Below are 20,436 nucleotides of genomic sequence, written 5' to 3'. Positions count from 1 at the left end.
CCCCTTCGTGTTGTGCCTTCACCCACTGGGTTGCCTTCGAAGAGGTGTCTGGGCCTCGGGTTCTTTTTAAGAGCGGACCGGGAAATCGGGGTCTTTCGGCATGTGGGACCACCCACGGGGCTAGTCTCAAATTTCCTAGTGAGGCCGGCTTCATCCTGACGTGTGCCAGGAAGGCCGGGGACCCTTCCAGACAACGCAGGGGGATCGACTCTCCTGTCGCCATCAGGAGGGGAGAAGGGGCTCAGATGAAGTGGGGCCGGAACCCTCGGTGTTACCCTCGAGGGAAACCGGCGTGTGGGGGACTTTTGGGGGTTGCATGAAAGGAGTCAGGTACCATTTCGCACTTCAGGACAGAACCTGGGACTTCCCTTGAGACGCCGTAGTGGGCAAGGGCCTCATCTTGCGAAGACGTTGGAACCATGTGGATTTTCTCGAGTTGCGGCGGGATTCTAGAGTTACGACGGGGATTTCAGGCTTCCTCTTGTGTTGGCCCCGGGAAGCCTAATCTTCCATTCGAGTTGCGAGGGAAAGCTTGGGGTTGCACTCGAGTCACTGCAGGGCCAAAGAGACCTCATCTAGGCCTGTGTCCCGGACTTAACGTTCCTCTCAAGGGAAGACAGGGATCTCAGGGTGGCATTCCAGACTCCCCCGGGGAGTCAGGCCTAGCCTCGAGGGCAAGCAAAGGATGCCGCTCTCCTCTCAAGTCGCGACGCAGATCTCTTGGAGCCCACTGAGTGGCCTCAAGGGTGTCAGGCCTTCTCTTCAGTTTGGAGAGAGGACTCAGGATTGCGGTCTGGGTCAGGCAGGAAAAGAAGGCCCTCACCTCGCGAGGATGGGGGCTTCTCAGGGGTTTCCTCGAGCTGCGGCGCCCGTGGGGGTTTTTCACGAGGCAAGACGAGGATCTCAGGGAGCCTCTCGTGCGGTGCCAGGGAAGTCAGGTCTCTGTGCGGGTGGCGAGGGGGAGCGCGTCATGGCTCTCGAGTCACGGGAGGGGACTAGGGCCTCGAGACGCGTTGAAGAGGGACTATCGAGGTCTTTCTCGGGTTGTGTCGGGAAAAGTCATTTCCCTCGACTTCTGCCGGGGACCTTAGGGAACTTCCCAGGGTGTCTCTGAGAGTTGATGGATACTGTGGAGTTGGCGGGGCCTCTCGGGACTCCGCTGGGTTTGTCGCAATGGAAGAGGGCCTCATCTCGAGGGGAGGCAGGAACCTCAGACTTCCTCTCTGTTTCGGACTCAGACCGCAGGGTCCCTGCAGAGTTGGGACAGGAGAGTCAGGCTACGTCTTTTCTGAGGAATGGAACTCCGCTTGCCTCTCGAGTTGTTCATCGGGTTTCAGGCCCCTTGTCAAACTGTGTGTGGAATCTGCAGGTTTTTCCAGACGATGCACGGGGGTGTCAGTGATCCTTCGATTTGTGCCTTCATCCACAGGGTTGCCTTCGAAGAGGTGTCCGGGCATCGGGTTCTTATGAAGAGCGGACTGGGAAATCGGGGTCGTTCAGCATTTGGCAGCACCCACGTGGGTTGTCTCGAATTTCCTCATGAAACCGGCCTCATCCTGAGGTGTGCCGCGAAGGTCATGAAACTCTTCCAGACAAAGCAGAGGAATCGACCCTCCTTTGGCGATCAGGAGGGGAGAAGTGGCTCAGATGAAGTGCTGCTGGGAACCTCGGTGTTTCCCTCAAGTGAGACAGGTATGTCGGGTAACTTTTGGGGTTGCATAAAGCGTTCCAAGTACCATTTCACTCTTCAAAATGGAACGTTGGACTTCTCTTGGGGTGCTCCAGCGGGCAAGGGCCTCATCTTGGAATGACTGCGGAACCACTTGGTTTTTCTCGAGTTGCGGTGGGATATTTGAGTTACCACAGGGAATTCATGCTTCCTCTTGTGTTGGCCCACAAAAGTCTTATCTTCCATTCGAGATTCGAGGAAGAGCTGGAGGTGCGCTCTAGTCACTGAAGGCAAAAGAGACCCCACCAAGGCTTGTGTGCAGGACCTAATGTTCATGTCAAGGGGCGACAGGAATCTCGGGGTTGCATTCCAGACTCACCTTGGAGGCAGGCCTCGTCTCGAGGGGAAGCAAAGGACTCTGCTCTCCTCTCGAGTCGGACGGGTATGTCTTGGAGCCCACTGAGTGGCTTAAAGGGAGTCAAACCTCCTCTGGTGTTTGGAGGGAGGACACGGGATTGCTCTCCAGGCAATGCATGAAATGAAGGCCCTCATCTCCCAATGACTGGGGCGTCTCGTAGGTTTTCTCGAGCTGTGGCGCTAGTGTGGGGTTTCTCACGAAGTAAGACTGGGAGCTCAGTGAGCCTCTCACGTGGTGCCAGGGCAGTCAGGTCTCTATGCACGTGGTGAGAGGGAGCCCGTCATTGTTCTCGAGTCATGGTAGTGGAATTGGGCCTGAAGACGTGTTAAAGAAGGACTCTCAAGGTCTTTCTTGGGTTGCAGCAGGAAACCCTGGGTTCCATCGACTTGTGCCAGTGACCTCAGGAAGCTTCTCAGCGTGCCTCTGAGAAGTCAGGGTCACTGTGGAGTTGGGAGGGGCCTCTCGGAACTCCACTGGGTTTGGTGCAATGGAAGAGGGCCTCATGACAAGTTGAGGCAGGAACCTCAGGGTTCCTCTCCTGGCTTCGAATGCGCCGGATCTGACTCGGATCCCAGAGTCCCTGCAGAGTTGGGACAGGAGAGTCAGGCCTCGTCTTGTGTGGAGGAATGGAACTCCGCTGGACTCTCGCGTTGTTCATGGGGTGACAGGCCACTTGTCGATTTGTATGTGGAACTTGCGGGTTTTTCTGGACGATGCACCGGGGTGTCACTGCCCCTTCGTGTTGTGCCTTGATCCACAGGATTGCCTTCGAGTTGGGTTCTGCCATCGGGTTCTTATCAAGAGCGGACCAGGGAATCGGGGTCTTTTGGCATGTCGCACCACCCATGAGGCTATGTCTCGAATTTCGTCGTGAGACTGGCCTCATCTTGATGTGCGCCAGGAAGGTCGGGAACGCCTTCCAGACAAAGCAGGGGAATCGAACCTCCTGTCGCGATCAAGAGGGGAGAAGAGTCTCAGATGAAGTGGTGCCGGGAACCTCGGTGTTCTCCTCAAGTGAGACTGGTATGTCGGGGAACTTTTGGGGTCGCATCAAGGGTTCCAAGTAACTTTTCGCTCTTCAATACGGAACGTGGGACTTCTCTTGAGACGCTGTAGCGGGCAAGGGCCTCATCTTTCGATGACGGGGGAACCACGTGGTTTTTCTTGAGTTGTGGCGGGTTTCTGGAGTTACGACGGGGAATTCAGGCTTCCTCTTCAACTGGCCCAGGGAAGTCCAGTTTTCATTCGAATTGCGAGTTAGAACTGGGGATTGCTCTCGAGACACTGCAGGGCCAAATAGACCTCATCTAGGCTTGTGTCCAGGACCTAATGTTCCTCTGCTGGGGCGACAGCGATCTCGGCATTGCATTCTCGACTCACCCTGGGAATCAGGCCTCGTCTCGAGGGGAAGCCAAGGACACCGCTCTCCTCTCGAGTCGCGACGGGTATAACTTGGAGCTCACTGTGTGGCCTAAAATGAGTCAAGCCTCCTGTGGAGTTTGGAGAGAGGACTCAGGATTGCTCTCCAGGCCATACAGCAAAAGAAGGCCCTCATCTCGTGAGGACTGGGGCGTCTCGTGGGTATTCTCGAGCTGCGGCTCCAGTGTGCTGTTGCTCACGAGGTATAATGGGGAGCTCAGGGAGCCTCTCCTGTGGCGCCAGGGAAGTCAGGTTTCTACGCGCGTGGCTAGGGGGAGCGCGTCATTGCTCTCGAGTCATGGTAGGGGAATGGCACCTCAAGACGCGTTGAAGAAGGACTCTCGAGGTCTTTTACGGGTTGGGGCAGGAAACCCTTGGTTCCCTCGACTTGTGCCGGTGATCTCAGGAAGGTCTAAGGGTGCCTCTGAGAAGTCAGGGATACTGTGCAGTTGGGAGGGGCCTCTCGGGACTCCACTGGGTTCGGTGCAATGGAAGAGGGCCTCATCTCAAGTGGAGGCAGGAAACTCATGTTTCCTCTCCTGACTTCCCCTGGGCCAGATCTGACTCGGATCGCAGTTTCGCTGCAGAGTTCGAACAGGAGAGTCAGGCCTCGTCTTGTGTGGAGGAATGGAACTCTGCTTGCCTCTCCAGTTGTTCACGGGGTGACAGGTCACTTCTCGAGCTGTGTGTGGTACCTGCGGGTTTCTCCGGATGATACCTGGGGGTGTCATTGCCCCTTCGTGTTGTGCCTTCATCAAAAGGGTTATCTTCAAAGAGATGTCCGGGCATTGGGATCTTATCAAGAGTGAACCGGGAAATCGGGGTCTTTCGGCATGTGTCACCATCCACGAGGCTATGTCTCGAATATCCTCGTGAGACCGGCCTCATCCTGAGATGCACCGGGAAAGGCGGGAACCCCTTCAAGACAAAACAGGGGAATCAACCCTCCTGTCACGATCCGGAGGGGAGAAGGGGCCCAGATGTAGTGGTGCCGGGAACCTCGGTGTTCTCCTCGAGTCAGACCGGTGTGTCGAGGAACTTTTGAGGTCGCATCAAGGGTGCCAATACCGTTTCGCACTTCAAGACGGAACGTGGGACTTCTCTTGAGACGCTGTAGGGGGCAAGGGCCTCATCTTGGGATGACGGGGGAACCACGTGGCGTTTCTCGAGTTGTGGCGGGATTCTCGAGTTTCGACGGGGAATACAGTCTTCCTCATGTGTTGGCCCAGGGAAGTCCTATCTTCCATTCGAGTTTCAAGGGAGAGCTGGGGATTGTCCACGAGTCACTGCAGGGCAAAATAGACCTCATCTAGGCTTGTGTCCAGGACTTAATGTTCGTCCCTAGGGGCGACAGGGATCTGGGGGTTGCATACCAAACTCACCCGGGGAATCAGGCCTCGTCTCGAGGGGAAGCAAAGAACTCCGCTGTCCTTTTGAGTCGCGATGGGTATCTCTTGGAGCCCACTGTGTGCCCTAAAGGGAGTCAAGCCTCCTGTGGAGTTTGGAGAGAGGACTCGGGATTGGACTCCAGGCCATGCAGGAAAAGGAGGCCCTCATCTCGAGATGACGGTGGTGTCTCGTGGGTTTTCTTGAGCTGCGGCGCCAGTGTGGGGTGTCTCATGAAGTACCACGGGGATCTCAGGGAGCCTCTTGTGTGGCGCCAGGAAAATCCAGTATTCCTTTCGAGTTGCGAGTTAGAACTGGGGATTGCTCTCCAGTCACTGCAGGGCAAAATAGACATCATCTACGCTTGTGTCCAGGACCTAGTGTTCCACTACTGCGCCGACAGGGATCTCAGGGTTGCATTCTCGACTCACCCGGAGAGTCAGGCCTTGTCTTGAGGGGAAAAAAAGGACTCCACTCTCCTGTCGATTCGCGACGGGTATCTCTTGGAGCCCACTGCGTGGCGTAAAGGGAGTGAAGCCTCCTATGGAGTTTGGAGAGATGACTCAGGATTGTTTTCCTGGCCATGCAGGAAAAAAGGCCCTCATCTCGCGATGACGGGGGCGTCTCGTGGGTTTTCTCCAGCTGCGGCGCCAGTATCAGATTTCTCACGAGGTACGACGGGGAACTCAGAGAGCCTCTCGTGTGGTGCTAGGGACGTCAGGTCTCCGTGCATGTGGTGAAGGGGAGTGCGTGATTGCTCTCGAGTCATAGTAGGCGATTGGGCCTCAAGACGCATTGAAGAAGGACTCTCGAGGTCTTTCTCGGGTTGCGGCAGGGAACCCTGGGTTCCCTCGACTTGTGTCGGTGACCTCAGGCAACTTCTCAGGGTGCCTCTGAGAAGTCAGGGACACTGTGGATTTGGGAGGGGCCTTTCGTTACTCAACTGGGTTTGGTGCAATCGAAGAGGGCCTCATCTCGAATGGAGGCAAGAACCTCAGGGGTCCTCTCCATTTCTGACTCGGGTCGCAGAGTATCTGCTGAGTATGGACAAGAGAGTCACGCCTCGTCTTCTGTGGAGGAATGGATCTCCGCTTGCCTTTCGAGTTGTTCACGGAGTGACAGGCCACTTGTTGCGCTGTGTGTGGAACCTGCGGGTTTTTCCAGACGATGCACAGGGGTGTCAGTGCCCCTTCGTGTTGTGCCTTCATCCAAAGGGTTGCCTTCAAAGAGGTGTCCGGGCATCGGGTTCTTTTCAAGAGCGTACCAGAAAATTGGGGTCTTTCAGCATGTGGTACCACCCACGAGGCTACGTCTCGAATTTCCTCGGGAGACCGGCCTCATCCTGAGGTTCGCCGGGAATGTAGGGAACCCCTTGCAGACAAAGCAGGGGAATCGATCCACCGGTCACGATCAGAAGGGGAGAAGGGGCTCAGATGAAGTGGTGCCGGGAACCTCGGTGGTCCCCTCGAGTGAGACCGGTATGTCACGGCACTTTTGAGGTCGCATCAAGGGTGCCAAGTACAGTTTCGCACTTCAAGACGGAACGTGGGAATTCTCTGGAGATGCTCTAGCGGGCAAGGGCCTCATATTGCGATGACGAGGGAAACACGTGGTTTTTCTCGACATGCGGCGGGATTCTCGAGTTACGACGGGGAATTCAGGCTTCCTCTTGTGTTGGCCCAGGAAGTCCAATCTTCCATTCAACTTGTCAGAGAGAGCTGTGGGTTGCTCTCGAGTCACTTCAGGGCAAAGAGTCCTCATCTAGGCTTGGGTCCAGGACGTAGTGTTCCTCTCCAGGGGCAACAGGGATATCGGGGTCGCATTCCAGTCTCACCTGGTGGGTCACGCCTCGTCTCGAGTGGAAGCAAAGGACTCCACTATCCTCTCGAGTCACGACGTGTAACTCTTGGAGCCCAATGAGTGGCCTAACGGGAGTCAAGCGTCCTGTGTAGCTTGGACAGAAGGTTCACGCTTGATCTGCATACCATTCAGTTAAAGATGGCCCTCCTCTCTTGATGACGGGAGCATCTCATGGGTTTTCTCGAGCTGCGGCATCAGTGTGGGGTTTCTCACGAGATATGATGGGGAGCTCAGGGAGCCTCTCGTGTGGCGCCAGAGAAGTCAGTCCTCCATGCGTGTGGCCAGGCAGATCGCGTCATTGCTCTGGAGTCATGGGAGGGACTAGGGCCTCAAGACGCATTTAAGAAGGACTCTCGAGGTCTTTCTTGGGTAGGGGCGGGAAACACTTATTTCCCTCGACCTCTACCGGGGACCTTAGGGAACTTCCCAGGTGCCTCTGAGAGGTGAGGGATACTGAGGAGTTAGAGGGGCCTCTCGGGACTCGACTAGGTTTGACGAAATGAAAGAGGGCCTCATCTCGATTGGAGGCAGGAACCTCAGGCTTCCTCTCCATTTCTGACTCCGACCGCCGGGTCCCTGCAGGGTTGGGACAGGAGAGTCAGGCCTCGTCTTGTCTGAGTAATGGAACTCTGCTTGCCTCTTGACTCGTTCAGTGGGTTTCAGGCCCCTTGTCGAGCTGTGTGTGGAACCTGCGGGTGTTTCCAGAAGATGCACAGGGGTGTCATTGCCCCTTCATTTTGTGCCTTCCCCCACAGGGTTGCCTTCAAAGAGGTGTCCGGGCATCGGGTTCATTTCAAGAGCGGACCAGGAAATCGGGGTCGTTCGGCATGTGGCAGCACCCACGTGGCTCATCTCGAATTTCCTCGTGAGACCAGCATCATCCTGAGGTGCGCCGGGAAGGCTGGGAACACCTTCCACACAAAGAAGGGGAATCGACTCTCCTGTCGTGATCAGGTGGGGAGATGGGGCTCAGATGAAGTGGGGCCGGGATTCTAGGTGTTCCACTCGAGGGAACCCGGCATTTCAGGGAACTTTAGGGGTCGCAACAAGGGAGCCAAGTACTGTTTCCCACTTCAGGACGGAACATGTGACTTCCCTGGGGACGCTGTAGCGGGCAAGGGCCTCATTCTGTGAAGACGTTGGAACCACGTCGTTTTTCTCGAGTTGAGTCTGGATTCTCGAAAACGACGGGGATTTCAGGCTTCCTCTTGGGTTGGCCCTGGGAAGCCCAATCTTACCCTGGAGTTGCGAGGGAAAGCTGGGGGTTCTGCTCGAGTCACTACAGGGCCAAAGAGACCTCATCGAGGCGTGTGTCCAGGACCTAATATTCCTCTCAAGGGAAGACAGGGATCTCGGGTTTCCATTCCAGACTCCCCCAGGGAGTCAGGCCTCGCCTCGAGGGGAAGCAGAGGACTCCGCTTTCCTCTCAAGTTGCGACACGAATCTCTTGGAGCCCACTGAGTGGACTCAAGGGTGTCGAGCCTCCTCTTCAGTTTGGAGAGAGGACTCGGGATTGCTCTCCAGGCCAGGCAGGAAAAGAAGGCCCTCATCTAGCGATGACGGGGGCGTCTCATGTGTTTCCTCAGGCTGCGGCGCCCATGGGGGTTTTCTCACGAGGCACGACGAGGACCTCAGGGAGCCTCTCGTGCGGTGCCAGGGAACTCATGTCTCCATGCGCATGGCGAGGGGGAGCTGGTCATCACTCTCGAGTCATGGGAAGTGACTAGGGCCTCAAGACGCGTTGAAGAAGGACTCTCGAGGTCTTTCTCGGGTGGCGGCGGGAAACCCTCGTTTCCCTCGACTTCTGCAGGGGACTATAGGGAACTTCCCATGGTGACTCTGAGAGGTGAGGGATGCTGTGGAGTTGGCAGGGCCTCTCGGGACTCTGCTGGGTTCGGCGCAATGGAAGAGGGCCTCATCTCGAGGGGAGGCAGGAACCTCAGGCTTCCTCTCCGATTCTGACTCCGACTGCACAGTCCCTGCAGTGTTGGGACAGGAGAGTCATGCCTCGTCTTGTCTGAGGAATGGAATTCTGGTTGCCTCTCGAGTTGTTCCGGGAGTCTCAGGCCCCTTGTCGAGCTGTGTGTAGACCCTGCGGGTTTTTCCGGATGATGCACGGGGGTGTCAGTGCCCCTTCGTGTTGTGCCTTCACTCACAGGGTTGCCTTCGAAGAGGTGTCCGGGCATCGGGTTCTTATCAAGAGCGGACCGGATAATCGGGGTCGTTCGGCACGTGGCACCTCACACATGGCTAGTCTCGAATTTCCTCCTGAGACCGGCCTCATCCTGAGGTGCACCAGGAAGGCCGGGAACCCCTTCCAGAGAAAGCAGGGGAATCGACTCTCCTGTCGCGATCAGGAGGGGAGAAGGGGCTCAGATGAAGTGGTGCCGGGACCCTCGGTGTTCCCCTCGAGGCACCCAGCGTGTCGGCGAACTTTTGCGGTCTCATCAAGGGTGTCAAGTACCGTTTCACACTTAAGGACGGAACATGGGACTTCCCTGGAGACGCCGGGAATTTCGGTCTTCCCCTGGAGTGAGACCGGTATGTTGGGGAACTTTGGGGTCGCATCAAGGGTGCCAAGTAGCATTTCGAACTTTAAGATGGAACGTGGGACTTCTCTTGAGACTCTAGCTGGCAAGGTCCTCATATTGCAATGAAGGGGGAACCACATGGTTTTTAAGACTTGAGGCTGAATTCTCGAATTACGATGGGAAATTCAGACTTCCTCTTGTGTTGACCGTGGGAAGACCAATCTTCCATTCAAATTGTGAGGGAGAGATGGAGGTTGCTCTCGAGTCACTGTAGGGCAAAATAGACCTCATCTAGGCTTGTGTCTAGGACATAATGTTCCACTCCAGGGGCGACAGGGATCTCGGGGTTGCATTCCAAACTCACCCGGGGAGTCAGGCCTCGTCTCGAGGGAAGCAAAGGACTCCGCTCTCCTCTCGAGTCGCACCGGGTATTTCTTGGACCCAACTGAGTGGCCTAAAGGGAGTCAATCCTCCTGTGAAGTTTGGAGAGAGGACCAGGGATTGCTCTCCAGGTCAGGCAGGAAAAGAAGGCCCCCATCTCTCCTTGACGGGGGCATCTTGTGGTTTTTCTCGAACTGCGGCGCCAGTGTGGGTTTTCTCACGAGGTACGATGGGGTACTCAGGGAGCCTCTTGTGTGGTACTAGGGAAGTCAGTTTTCCTGCTTGTGGCAAGGGGAGCGCGTCCTTGCTCTGGAGTCATGGTAGGGGAATCGGGCATCAAGAGACGTTGAAAAAGGACACTCCAAGTCTTTCTCGGGTTACTTCAGGAAACTCTGGGTTCCCTCGACTTGTGCCAGTGACCTCAGGTAGCTTCTCAGGGAGCCTCTGAGAATTCAGGGATACTGTGGTGTTGGGAGGGGCCTCTCGGGACACCACTGAGTTTGGTTCAATGGAAGAGGGCCTCTTCTCTAGTTGAGGCAGGAACCTCAGGGTTCCTCTCCATTTCTGACTCCGATCGCAGGGTCCCTGAAGAGTTGGGACAGGAGGGTAAGGCCTCGTCTTGTGTGAAGGAATGCAACTTCGCTTGCCTCTCGAGTTGTTCACGGGGTGACAGTCCACATTTGGAGCTGTGAGTGGAATCGGCGGGTTTTTCCAGACGATGCATGGGGATGTCAGTGTCCCTTCGTGTTGTGCCTTCATCCACAGGGTTGCCTTCGAAGAGATGTCCGGGTGTCAGGTTCTTATCTAGAGTGGACCGGGAATTCGGGATCTTTCAGCATGTGGCACCAACCATGAGGCTACTTTTCGAATTTCCTCATGAGACCGGCCTCATCCAGAGGTTCGCGGGGAACGTCGGGAACCCCTTGCAGACAAAGCATGGGAGTCGACCCTCCTGTTGCGATCAGGAGGGGTGAAGGGGCTCACAGGAAGTGGTGCCGTGAACTTTGGTGTTTCCCTCGAGTGAGACCGGTATGTCAGGGAACTTTGGGGGTCGCATCAAGGGTGTCAAGTACCGTTTTGTACTTCAGGATGGAACGTGGGACTTCTCTTGATACGCTGTAGCGGCCAAGGGCCTCATCTTGCGATGACGGGGGAGCCACGTGGTTTTTCTCGAGTTGCGGTGGGATTCTCGAGTTACGACGGGGATTTCAGGCTTCCTCTTGTGTTGGGCCAGGGAAGTCCAATCATCCATTCGAGTTGCGATGGAGAGCTGGGGGTTGCGCTCGAGTCACTGCAGGGCAAAGGAGACCTCATCTAGGCTTGTGTCCAGGACCTAATGTTCCTCTCCAAGGGCCACAGGGATCTCAGGTTTGCATTCCAGACTCACCCAGGGAGTCAGGCCTCGTGTCGAAGGGAAGCAAAGGACTCCGCTCTCCTTTCGAGTCGCGACGGGCACCTCTTGGAGCCCACTTTGTGGCCTAAAGGGAGTCAAGCCTCCTGTGAAGTTTGGAGAGAGGACTTGGGACTGCTCTCCAGGCCATGCAGGAAAAGATGGCCCTCATCTCGCGATGATGGAGGGGTCTTGTGGGTTTTCTCGAGCTGCGGCGCCAGTGTGGGGTTTCACACGAGGTACGTCAGGGAGCTCAGGGAGCCTCTCATGTGGCGCCAGGGAAGTCAGGTCTCCATGTGCGTGGCGAGGGGGAGCGCGTTATTGCTCTCGAGCCATGGTAGGGGAATCTGACCTCAAGACGCATTGAAGAAGGACTCTCGAGTTCTTTCTTCGATTGTGGCAGGAAACCCTTATTTCCCTCGACGTTTGCCGGTGGCCTCAAGGAGCTTATCAGAATCCCTTGAGAAGTCAGGGATACTGTGGAGATGGGAGTGGCCTCTTGGGACTCCACTGGGTTTGTTTTAATGGAAGAGGGCCTCATCTCGGGTTGAGGCAGGAACCTCAGGTTTCCTCTCCATTTCTGACTCAGATCGAAGCGTGCCTGCAGAGTTGGGATTGGATACTCAGGCCTCGTCTTGTCTGAGGAAGGGGACTCCGCTTTCCTCTCTCATTGTTTAAGGGGTGACAGGCCAGTTGTGGAGCTGTATGTGGATCCTGCGGGGTTTTCCGGACGATGAACAGGGTTGCCAGTGCCCCCTCGTGTAGTGCCTTCATCCACAGGGTTGCCTTAGAAGAGGTGTCCGGGCATCGGGTTCTTATCAAGAGCAAGACCGAGAAATCGGGGTCTTTTGGCACGTGGCACCAACACGAGGCTACGTCTCGAATTTCTTCGTGAGACTGGCCTCATCCTGAGGTGCGCCATGAAGGTCGGGAACCCCTTCTAGACAAAGCAGGGGGATCGACCTTCCTGCCGTGATCAGGAGCGGAGAAGGGGCTCAAATGAAGTGGTGCCAGGAACTTCGGTGTTCCCTTGGAGTGAGACCGGTATATTGGGGAACTTTTGGGGTCGCATCAAGGGTGCCAAGTAGCATTTCGAACTTTATGACGAAACATGGGACTTCTCTTGAGACTCTGTAGCGGGCAAAGGCCTCATATTGCGATGAATGGGGAACCACGTGGTTTTTAAGAGTTGCGGCGGGATTCTCGAGTTACAACGGGAAATTCAGACTTCCTCTTGTGTTGGCCCAGTGAAGACCAATCTTCCATTCGAATTGCGAGGGAGAGATGGGTGTTGCTCTCGAGTCACTGTAGGGCAAAATAGACCTCATCTAGGCTTTTGTCCAGGACATAATGTTCCTCTCCAGGGGCAACAGGGATCTCGGGGTTGCATTCCAGACTCACCCGAGGTAAGGCCTCATCTCGAGGGGAAACAAAGTACTCTGCTCTCCTCTCAAGTCGCGACAGGTATCTCTTGGAGCCCATTGAGTGGCCTAAAGGGAGTAAAGCCTCCTGTGAAGTTTGGAGAAAGGACCAGGGATTGCTCTCCAGGTCAGGCAGGAAAAGAAGTCTCCAATCTCGCGATGACGGTGGCGTCTCGTGGGTTTTCCCGAGCTGCGGCGCCAGTGTGGGGTTTCTCACGAGGTATGACGGGGAGCTCAGGGAGCCTCTCATGTGGCGCCAGTGAAGTCAGGTGTCCATGTGCATGGCGAGGGGGAGCGTGTCATTGCTCTCGAGTCATGGTAGGGGAATCCGGCCTCAAGACGCGTTGAAGACGGACTCTTGAGGTCTTTCTCGGGTTGCGGCAGGAGACCCTGTGTTCCCTCGACTTGTGCCGGTGACCTCAGGGAGTTGCTCAGGGTGCCTCTGAGAAGACACTGATACTGTGGTGTTGGGAGGGGCCTCTCGGGACTCCACTGCGTTTGGTGCAATGGAAGATTGCCGGGAGCCAGCGAGAGACATTCCACTCGTGACAAATGTCATGAGGAAAGAGTCTCGGCATACGCAAAGGTGGGATCGAGCCTCCGGGAGTTCCCCCGTATATTCTTGAGCATCTACCCCCAAAAACCAAAGTCTGCCTTTTTTATGACTTTGTTCTCTCACCTCTGACATTACTGGGGATGTCCCCTACCACCATCTCACTCTCTCTGTCAAAGAGCTAACTTACAGCTCCAACTAATAATGTTCCTGGGCAATTAGTAGTGTTTAAATCCAAACCCCTCAGATGGTTTTCTAACTCGCCTGACAAGTTTACCCGGTCTCCTACAGCTATGCATACGATTGTGTACAGTCTCCCAGCCTCGAGACGCACGGGAAGTTTAAGATATTCAAATAGCTTAGAGCCTCTCAGAGAGTTAGAAACTGTCAGAATAAAACTAGTAAAAGATTTCATTGATGAACCAATCCTTTTTGCCAAGTTTCCACATCCCCTGAATTGTATCCTTGAATGTGTGTTAATTAATATAGTTGGTATGTAGAAAAAATAAGTACTGGCCTTGATGTTAGTAACTTTAGACCCTTAAGGTAATAAATTATTTTCTTTGTTGTAAACCCATTACACATCCTCCCTATAGGAATGCAATTTTATCTTCGAAAGATTGCGCCAAACCTTAAACAATTACTCTTAGAGAAAATAACACTTATGGTTGATAAGTCTTTGTCAAGAGTCATAAAATGTTAATAGGTCTTCTGGCCAGAAGATGATGTAAATCATCTAAACCATTTTAATACGATAAATCTGCAGAAAAGAAACCCTGATTTTTGATAAGGATTAAAGACTGCTGACTTTGCATCCCCTATTATCCTCTATGTGTAACTTAGGGTATTAAAACCTGTGTTGAAAATAAAGTTACGGGCCTTGCTCACCAACGCTTGGTCTCCCCATGTCATTATTCCCCTCAATTTTCAGATGAGTGTCCATCTGGAGCGCGGATATCCTCTGCGACCATTTATTTGCCTGGGCTTCGAAGACCTACTCGATAAGGTGTCTAAGGTGGGGCAACTTCCTCTATTCTAGAGGGCACTTGCAGCCTCCGTGGTCAGAGCTAACCTGGTGTCAGGGGTTATATTGATTTTCCGCATAAACCAAGCTACTCAGCTGCTTTTCTCCACTGAATTTTCCTACTGAGCTATCCTCATTCTATTACTCTGTATATCTTTGATGAATAAATAAATATATAAATAGGTCGCCTACTCCATCTTCCCTTCGAATACCCTGGATCAGCTGGGGCTGGACCTCTGCAGGTGGCGCCCGAGACAGGCATTTCGAAGGTAAATCCCCAACCCCATTCCCCCAGTGTTCAGTTTTGGGGACAGATAGGATCCCACTTAGGGGGCTGCAGATCCCCCTGTAGAATAGACAGGGCGAGAGGAGTGGGAAGTGTTGAAGAGTTAGAGAGAAAAAACGGTTTCTAAAAAGGCTGACAAAAAGGGCCTAATCTTTAGATAGCTAAAAGCAAAATCTTTTACTATCCTTAATTTTCTGACATGGGCAACACTGAATCAAATGAAAGACAGCTCTTTATAGGAGTAATTTTACAGTTATTAAGTAAAAGAAGAATCAAGGTTAAAACATCTTCCATTCAATCATTTTTTACATTTGTACAAGACCACTGCCCTTGGTTTCTACAACAAGGCACTGTTAACCTAGATATCTTGAAAAAACTAGGAAAACAGCTAAGAGCTTATTGTGCTCAGCAAGGTTTGGAAAAAATCCCTACTTACACCTTACCTCTGTGGAATATGACTAGAGATGTTTTAGATCCAGCTCATGAATTTGAAAAGGTACCTGTTAAAGTGGAAAGTAAAGTTGGAAAAGTACCTGTTAAACAAAAAAGCAAATCTGAAAAGGTACCTGTTATAAAGAAAAGTGAAAATGAAGAGGCTATACCTAGCTATCGACAGCTAAATGAATGGCTAGCCGCTATGACTGCCAATGAGCATGTAAAAGATAGGGATGAAAAGAAAGATCAGCTCTCCCCTCAATTTGAAAAAGGTTTAGAGGAAACAGCAGCTCGATGCCATTCTGATGAGGATTGTTTTTTTTTTTTTTTTTAGCTAAAGATGCTCCTAAAAGTTTAAGAAAACATCCCTAATCAGACCATCCGCTCCTAGGAGGTTGAGGGAAACATCCCCGATCAGACAGTTCGTAAGATTTAGTTACCAAACAGTTAAAGGATCTCCGGAACAGAAGAGGAAAACTTCGGGACGCTCCCATCCCCCTATGCCTCCTCCTCCATGTCGGGGTAAAGGGCCACCGCTAGGAGTTTCCCGGAGAAGGATTTTCTCTAGTCCCAAGGATGAACTCGATCCTCACCTTGAGGCTTCTTTTCTAGTCCCCTCTGCAGTTTAGCCAGGGTAAAGAGGTTACAAAATAAATAAAAATATTCTCTAAAATTAAAAAAAAATTAAAAATGGATTTCTCTGCATCTAAGAATAGACAAATATTTATTGACTGTGGAATATGATTAGAAATGTCCTGGACCTCCGTCACGAGGCTGTTAAATAGCCTATGGGGGAGGCTATAGAGGTGGATGGTGGTGAGTCTCCATTTACTGCACAGATCATATTTTCTGCCATTGAAAAAAAAAAAGGAGGGAGAAAGTGGTCTACCTCCCGAGGAAGGAGAGGGCTTACAGGACGCTGCGGCCGAGAGCCCTGGCGAGCTCCCTCCCCCTCTGCACAAACCTTTAAAAAACTTATCCACCACTTTCTGATTTAAGGAGACCACCACCGCCTTCGATTGTGCCTCCCAGGACCCAGGAGTTCCCCACTTTGCCCCCAAAGCCTCCCAAAGTGTTGCCTAAGACTGAGGAAGATAAAAAGTTTTTTAAACAAAGGAGCTTTTAGTACACAATATTCAGAGCGTGCTCCTTGGAGAAAACTCCCTCAGGGGGGTCTCACCCAGGCTAGGAGAAAAGCGAAAAGGCAAGGAGATTTAATAACAATATTAACCCCTGATGTGCCGCTTACTCCAATTCCAACCGGAGTGGCTGGCCCCCTATCTGAGGACATTGTAAGATTTGTCCTGGGGCGTAGCTCGCTTTCTTTTAAAAAAAAAGTTAAAAAAAAAAAAAGAAAGAAAAGAAATTTCGCTGGTGCATGGTGTAGTAGATTCTGATGATATTGAGAAATTAAAGTCTTGATCTCACTGCCTATCAAAACTGTACAAATTAATAAAGGTCAAAGAGTAACACAGCTTTTACTTTTACCTTACTATCAGACAAGGAAAAACTTGACTTCTCAAGCTAAGAGCCACAAAACATTTGGATCTAGTGATCTAGCCTTTTGGGTGCAGGAAATTACAGTTCCAAGGCCTTTAAAAGATCTTTTAATTCAAGAGAATAAAACGCCAGGGCTATTAGACACAGGAACAGACGTCTCTTAACATTGCTGGGAAAGACTGGCCCAGCTCCTGGCCAACACATAATACTGAAAATGAGTTGGTGGGATTAGAGAAAGTGGTATGTGGGGTGGAGATGCTGTACAGGTGGTACATTTAACAATACTTTATATATTGTTATAAATACATAATATAAATGTATTTGCCTAATTACAGTTTGCCTAATTAGGTATGGGTATAAATAAAATATAATAAAGGTATACCTAATTCTATTTATAGATCTATACTTAATTAATTTGTATATAAATTAATATGTATACTATATACACACACATATATATATACTGTATAATTAAATATATATGGCAGAATATAATGTGTGTGTGGCTGATATTAATTGGTATGGATTGATGTGCTGTGATGATAAATGTTCTATATACTGTATAATTATAAATGTGTGACATGTATTATTACAGTATATTGGTTTGTGTTGGTAGGTATTAGCTGTGTATGTGTTGTATTGTTGTAATATATATTAATTAATATATTAATTATAAAGATTAATTCAAGTATATTGATTTATATATATTATATGTCAATAACTTTATACTTGTTGCCATATATAAATACATATATAAATGCATTTTGCATTTAGGTATATCTGTATACCTGTATACCAAAATGAGATAAGGAGGTTATACATTTATTACTTAAATTTATACAGAGACCTAAACTAAACATTAGACCTAAATTAACATATCCATAGGGAAACAGCTAGACAAATAGTGAAGTTATGTTCCAATTGTAATTAATCACTTAAACGTAAACACACAGGGGCAGACTACAATGATGAGACACTAGATGCCTGAATTACAGGCTACGACTCGGCCCCTGGTCAAGTAAAAAGGCCTCCTTATGGGAGAGTGAAAAAGGCCAGATGTGTTGCTAACTTGTGGGAGAGGGTATGCTTGTATATTTCTACAGAATGCAGATTCTCCGGTTTGGATCTCAGACAAATTCGTCATGTCACATTCCCCAAAGACCAGGTTCGCGGCGCGCGCACTCGCTCGCTCCCCCTCCCCCAGCCAGCTCTCGCCTCCGTGCCACCAGCAGTGCCTCGCACCCACCTCGCTGCACCCCGTGACCTAGAGCAAAGAAGTCTGTGCAGCGAGTGAGGGCCAGAGAGGAAAGCGCACCCGCGGAGTGCTGTCCAGACCAGCGTGGCCCCACCGGCGAGAGGGGACCGCCCTGAGCCCAAGCGGTGGCGGCTAGCCCTAAACCACGAACCCTGCCCCTCCGCCCACCATAGGCGCCTTGGCCCACAGCCTGCCGCTCACGTTCTGCCTCCTGATGCTGGGGACACTGCTCCCCCGGGCTGACACCTACAGCTGCTCCCTGGTTCATCTTGTTTAAACCCTCAATATAATGTTTGCTCCTTTGTAATACTACAACATCCACCTTATCTTATGATGTAACCACTTATTGAATTATGGTCTTGCTGTATTACAACAACTACAGGATTTAATGCAAACACGACGGTTTGTGGGCTTACTTATCTTGGGAACAGCAGCTTTGATAAGTGCAATCACTTCTGTTACTGTGGCAGAAATATCATTGACTCAACAAGTACATACTGCTCAATATGTTGATTCTATGTCCAAAAATGTTTCTTTAACATTGGCAACACAGGAAGCTATAGAGAGAAAATTAGAAATGAGGGTAGACGCCCTAGAGGAAGCAGTAATACATATTGGGACTGAATTGCAGGCTTTAAAGGTGAAAATGGCATTGTCTTGTCATGCTGACTATCGGTGGATATGTGGAACACCCCTGAAAGTAAATGAGACAGATTTTGAATGGGAAAAGATTAAAAACCATATTTCAGGTATCTGGAACAGTTCTGACATTGGTTGAGACGTAGGGAAACTTCACTATCAAATAGCAACCATGGAGCACTCCCGATTAGATTTTACTGCTGCTGGAACAGCAAATGATTTCTTCCATACTTTCCCTAACTACATCTCAGGAAAGAATATTCTGTCTAATGTCTTTAGCTATGCTGCGGTGGCTGCTTTAATTGTGCTTCTCATAATCATTCTTCCTTGTATTGTCAGGATTCTTCGGCAGAGTATTCAGAGGCTCGCGACTGAGCTACATCTGGCTGTTTTAAGAAATACAAAACGGGGAGATGCCGGGAGCCAGCGAGAGACATTCCACTCGTGACAAAGGTCATGAGGAAGGAGGCTGGGCATACACAAAGGCGGGATCGAGCCTCGGGAGTCCTCCCGGATATTCTTGAGCATCTACCCCCCAAAACCAGTGTCTGCCTATTTTATTGCTTTGTGCTCTCACCTCTGACTTTACTGGGGGCTGTCCCCCACCACCATCTCATTCTTTCTGTCAAAGAGCTAACTTACAGCTCCAATTAATAAAGTTCCTGGGCAATTAGGAGTGTTTAAATCCAAACACGTCAGATGGCTCTCTAACTCGCCTGACAAGTTTACCCGGACTCCTACAGCAATGCATACAATTGTTTACAGTCTCCAAGCCTCGAGAGGCACGGGAAGTTTAAGATATTCAAATAGCTTAGAGCCTCTCAGAGAGTTAGAAACTGTCAGAATAAAACTAGTAAAAGATTTCATTGATGAACCAATGCTTGTTGCCAAGTTTCCACATCCCCTGAATTGTATAATTGAATGTGTATTAATTAATATAGTTGGTATGTAGAAGAAATAAGTAGTGGCCTTGGTGTTACTAACTTTAGACCCTTAAGGTAATAAATTCTTTCCTTTGTTGTAAACCCATTACATATCTGCCCTATAGGAATGCAATTTTATCTTCGAAAGATGGGGCCAAACCTTAAAATAATTACTCTTAGAGAAAATAAGTCTTACGGTTGATAAGTCTTTGTCAAGAGTCATAAAATGTTAATAGGTCTTCTGGCTAGAAGATGATGTAAATCACCTAAACCATTTGTATATGATACATTTGCAGGAAAGAAACCCTGGTTTTTGATAAGGATCAAAGGCTGCTGACTTTGCATCCCCATTATCCTCTATGTGTAACTTAGGGTATAAAAACCCCTGTTGAAACTAAAGCTACGGGCCTTGATTGCCAACGCTTAGTCTCCTAATGTCATTCTTCCCCTCAATTTTCAGATGAGTGTCCATCTGGAGCGCGGATATCCTCTGCGACCATTTATTTGCCTGGGCTTCGAAGACCACTTGAGAAGGTGTCTAAGGTGGGGCACTTTTCGCTATTCAAGAGGGAGACTGCGGCCTCCGTGGTAAGAGCTAACCTGGTGTCACGGGTTATACTGATTTTCCGCATAAACCAAGCTACTCAGCTTCTTTTCTCCACTAAATTTTCCTACTGAGCTATCCTCATTCTATTACTCTTTATATCTTTGATAAATAAATCAATAGGTCGCCTACTCTGTCTCCCCTTCGAAAACCCTGGACCAGCCGAGGCTGGACCTTGTCAGAAGAGGGCCTCATCTCGATTTGAAGCAGGAACCTCAGGGTTGCTCTCCATTTCTGACTCTGAACACAGAGTCCCTACAGAGTTAGGACAGGAGAGTCAGGCCTCGTCTTGTGTGGAGGAATGGAACTCCACTGGACTCTCGAGTTGTTCACCAGATAACAGGCCACTTGTCGAGCTGTGTGTGGAACCTGCGGTTTTATCCGGACGATGCATGGGGGTGTCAGTTCCCCTTTGTTTTTTGCCTTCATACACAGGGTTGCCTTCGAAGAGGTATCCAGCCTTCAGGTTCTTATCAAGAGCAGACCAGGAAATCAGGGTCTTTCGGCATGTGGCACCACCCACAAGCCTACGTCTCGAATTTCTTCTTGAGACGGACCTCAACCTGAGGTGCACCAGGAAGGTCGGTAACCCTTTCAGACAAAGCAAGTGAATCGACCCTCTTGTCCCAATCAGGAGGGGAGAAGGGGCTCAGATGAAGTGGTGCCGGGAACCTCGATGTTCCCCTCGAGTAAAACTGGGATGTCGGGGAACTTTTGGAGTCACATCAAAGGTTCTAAGTAC

The 20,436-nt window shown here is 50.9% G+C and overlaps 1 long non-coding RNA gene across 1 annotated transcript; it reads left to right on the top strand.

Moving 5' to 3' along the window:
- The first annotated feature begins 1,500 nt into the window (after positions 1-1,500).
- On the top strand, positions 1,501-18,961 carry LOC129640700 (uncharacterized). Its single transcript, XR_008708913.1, has 3 exons — positions 1,501-1,692; positions 13,960-14,043; positions 18,507-18,961. It is a non-coding gene; the product is annotated as an uncharacterized LOC129640700 (long non-coding RNA).
- The last annotated feature ends 1,475 nt before the right edge of the window (positions 18,962-20,436 follow it).

The sequence above is a fragment of the Bubalus kerabau genome, unplaced genomic scaffold, assembly GCF_029407905.1.
Source record: "Bubalus kerabau isolate K-KA32 ecotype Philippines breed swamp buffalo unplaced genomic scaffold, PCC_UOA_SB_1v2 scaffold_26, whole genome shotgun sequence".
Taxonomy (NCBI): Eukaryota; Metazoa; Chordata; class Mammalia; order Artiodactyla; family Bovidae; genus Bubalus; species Bubalus kerabau.
This window is presented reverse-complemented; position numbering and strand designations above follow the sequence as displayed.